The following is a 4,680-nucleotide window of genomic DNA, read 5'->3' as shown; positions in this document are numbered from 1 at the left end:
TGAAGTTTATTTTTATTTAACTAACCTTCCAATACTGTTTTTAATGGCATAACGTATCGTAAGTGGTGTCGCAAAACAATATTTTCATAAATCGATTAAAAAGTTTACTGTTACAAAAGTCAGTTAATGTGCAAATGTAAAGCTATTATTGTGACTAACATTTTTGAAAAAAAAAACATGAAAACAAGCCATGTTGCTTGAATGGTGCAATAATGATCGGATTGCTCGATCGCGTGAACAACATTGCACTCTCATCTTTCTTTAATATAAATCGCGCCATCTAGTAGTTGCCTTTGACATTCTCTCACAATAAACGGAACTATAGAAAAACTGAACTTTGAACAACTGTTCAAAGAACAAAAAAATATTTCATTTTTTGGTTTCAGATGTTATATAAAAAAGAAAAGGGTTATGGAGTCTGACTCTCGTATGTCCAAAATCTAATAATAATATCTGTTCGCCGATCTGGAATCCCTTCTATCGATGCCATATTAACATATAGCCCGGTCAATTTAGACATAAAAATAGTGGTCAAATAACAAAAATTCCCAGAAAGCTGAATTTTGGTGGAGAGCCTTGCTTAGCCTTAGAGAGAGGTTTACCATTACAAATAAAGTTTTAAAAATCCCCATCGATCCTTTATGTGCTACAAATGTTATATATATATATAACGGTAAGTTCTATCAAGAAGCGTTTCTGGCCTGGGTTATAATTTGGGATCTTAAAATTTTCTACAAAACTTAATATCATTTTTTCTCTAAGAGTTACCATTCTTGAGACATCGCGATTCTGAGAGTCACATTATACATGATATGCACACATCTCCACGCCAAGTGTGAGGTAGTGTACTCGGCGTGTTTTTTTACCGTGGTTTCCCCTGAAGGCCTACTCCACTAACTGTCATGATAATTTAAGGCATATATGGGCAACCAACGGCCCGCGAGCCATTTTGAAGAAACTAAATTAAAAAAATATTACATTAGGTACTTCTACTTACGAGAGTGACAGTGAGGCGGCAAACATCCTTTGATGTTTGTTGATTCAATATAAAGAGGCATTACTCAACGAAGCATGCTACGCTGCACTCACTGAGAGGACAATTAAGAACAGACAAAATCGAGAAGCTTATCGCAAATTTGGAAAAACACAAATGTTTCGTAAACAAAGAACACAACTTGATAATGTTGTGAAAGCTAGTTTTATAGTTAGCACAAAATTGGCAAAGGCATTAAAACCATTTGCCGAAGGAGATTTTATCCAGGAGTGTATGGTAGAAGTTTGCGGTATTATCATGAAAAGAAAAATTGATTTGAAAAAATTAGTTTGTCAAGACGAACTGTTGCTCGAGGTATAGAAATGATGGCTAATGATATAAAAACAACATTGACTGACTGTATAGCTAGACTTTAATAATTTTCCATAGCATTAGACGAGAGCACCAATTTGTCCGACATAGCTCAACTGGCTATGTTTATTTGAGGTGTTGATAAACTGTTACTGGGGAATTGGTTGCTTTACAGCCGCTAAAAGGAACCACAGGAGAGGATATGTTTTTTGAAGTTCAAAAGGTATTAACAAGTTTTGGTTTGCCATGGTCAAAATTAATTGGAGTATGCACTGATGGTGCACCTTCTATGGTCGGCTTACGTAAAGGTTTCGTCCGAATTTTGAATGTAAAAGCAACAAAATTAAATGTGCAAGATGATTTGATAGTCATTGCATTATCCACCAAAAGAACTAGTGTTCTAATTCCAGAATATTATGAAAGTGGTAGTAAAAACCATCAACTTTATTCGAACCCGAGGGATTAATCGTTCCATCGTAAGTTTAAGGCACTTTTCGATGAAATATCAGCTGAATATAATGACGTAACAACATATTACTGTGAAGTCAGATGGCTGAGCAAAGGAAAAATATTGAAACGGTTTTACGAGCTTAGAAATGAGATAGCAGAGTTTATGAAAATAAAGGATAAACCACTATCTATTATTACTATTAAGTGACCCAAAATTGATATGTGACTTAGCATTTCTGGTCGACCTTACAGGCTATTTCTATGATTTATATTTGTAAACTTCAAAAACAAGGACTGTCAGTAAATGATTTGGACAGCCATTTGAAAGCGTTTCAGATCAAACTACGCTTGTGGGAGACGCTGTCTGGTATCAGTTACGATTTCAACACGCTCTGCGTATCTGCTATATTGCTTATGCTCAATATGCTAAAGATCTCAAGTTACTGTCGGAACAATTTTTGAACAGATTTAGCGACATGTAGCAAAACATAGAAGACTGTTTCAGTTTATTTGCTACTCCTACAAAATGTGTTCTACAAAATGCTCCAATACAGTTACAAATGGAGTTGATCGAGATTCAAGATTCATTAAACTCAGTCCTAAAATCCAAATTTGAAGACATAAAAATATCTAGAAAAAGACAATTTTCCGCAGCTTAGAAAATTCGCAAGAAGATTGATTTGTGCGTTTGACAGTACTTATAAATGCGAACAGTTCTTTTCATTGATGAAAGTTAATGAATCAACACATCGTAAAGGACTGACTGACGATAATTTGGAAAATTCTTTCCGTCTTTGTATCAGTGGAATTAATCCAAATATCGATGGATTAGTTTCCCAAATTCCAGCTCAAGTTTCTCATTGATTTAACTTTCGCAGTTTGTAACAACTGTACCATTTTTTAAATGATATTTTGTTATTTTAATAAATTGTACTATAATAATATTGTTGTACTATTTCATGTCAAATTATTATAACTACTTTAAAATGCACTAAGTACTTAAAACGCGGCCCGCGAACGTATTTGCACACTAAAGTTTGGCGCTCAACATGTCAAAGGCCCATACCTGATTTAAGGAAACAATACCCGCCAAGTTCTAGATGTTACCTTATTAATGATATTGATTATTGATTATTAACTATTGTTTTGATTTCTTTACATATTTTAATCATATTCATACTCTTGAAAGTCTACTTCGATTTCTTCTTCTTCCTCTTGCAGGATGTTCATAATTGTTCAAATGTGGCTGAGTCATTGGTCTCTTCATTAAAACCACAGGATTCTTCCTCTATTGTACTCAACTGGACATTTGAGCAAGACTGACCTTGGCAATTGATACACGCTCGAGAACACGGCAAGCCGACTCTTTTACAGCCACATTTGGCAGTACAACTACAACTGCAAAAAATAATGTTGAAGAGTTTTTCTGGAGTAGGTGCGAGTAAAGTTTGAATCGGTTCTAGAGTATATATCAATTTCCAACCCGTCTTCTGGGTTCAGTTGATTCCCTAGCTATGTTTGAACTTGATGGTATACTAATGGATACAAGTGTTGAATAGCAGATGCCGATGATGGAGGAAGATATGATAGTTGTACTTTTTTCTTGTTTCACGTATTTTTTTACAAAAGTTAGGTATCTGTATTTATCAATATAAGTAATTTTTTTCGGAGCTGCATAAACCGCAAGAAGAAAGCGAATTCCTTCCGTAATTATTGTGTGAGGTATGGAATCAATTTCTGAACTTACTATACTTTAGCGCAGTCACTCAAATCTTTTTTTTTTCGACCAATTTATATACTGACGTTTTACCCCTTCTGTACATTAGGTACTGACGAATTGTCACAGCCGGTTATCGCATGTAAAAATAAAATATAGTTTTAGCATTTGGGATAAGCAGACAAGCTTTGTGAAGAATATATTTCTGTATGCTGTTGAGCCCGTCCAGGTTTCAGAAAATAAATAATAGTATCCATTGGAGTCCTTGCAGTAAGTAAGTACTAACTAATCAACAACTTCAGTGGCGTAGCTACCTAGGGCAGTGCCCCGGGGCCTCAAGCACTAAACTTAGAAATTTCTCACACTTTAAAAATAAATATGACAGATTGCAACCCCACTTTAATCATGACAACTCAGTTGAGAGCAATTCAAAAGATAAGTCTAGGGAATTCTCCTAAATTACTTCTGTAGTTTGGCAATGTTTCCAATTTGACGGATATGTGCGTTTTATTGTGGTTAAATGCCTAACGGTTAAAAAATAATGCTGTATCAGGTGTAAGTAAGGTAATGTCAATAAACGTTTGTACTGGTCAATATAGTTTAGTATTCAATTATATTTGATTTTACCACTCATATTGATGTCCGTTAAATCATTAATCGTGTCAAATCTATAGATTTCGGCTACAACGGCTACGGATACGGCTTGTATAACGCGAAATCTGATGAAAAAATTCAAGTCACCGCAGTAGATACATTAATTCAGGTGCGTGGGCAGGAGATCGTTCATGGTCTCCACCGTTAAATGTGGTAACACTAAAGGTGATGACAAAAAATCCGGGGATTCCCTAACGACACTTGTAGCGTCTCATTGACTATTGTGTTTCTTTTCCCTTTTTTTTAATTTTAACGTCGTCAGCGAACAGTGAGTAGGGACCTACCTTCTTGAGCACAATCTAACATTGTATTATTTAAATAAATTAGAAAACTAAAATTAAGGATTAAAAGAAGAAACACGGTGGTGGATTGAAACGCAAACAAAGCCAAGAAAAAGTAGATAGTAAACAAAAATTGCCCAAAATTGACAAGGTTTTTAGTCAGCCTCCTGCAAGTACATCTAGCCAAAATATTTCTATTGATAGTGACTCAAATAATGTGTAACTACAGTATT

This window comes from Pieris brassicae, chromosome 1, assembly GCF_905147105.1.
Source record: "Pieris brassicae chromosome 1, ilPieBrab1.1, whole genome shotgun sequence".
Classification (NCBI taxonomy): Eukaryota; Metazoa; Arthropoda; class Insecta; order Lepidoptera; family Pieridae; genus Pieris; species Pieris brassicae.
This window is presented reverse-complemented; position numbering follows the sequence as displayed.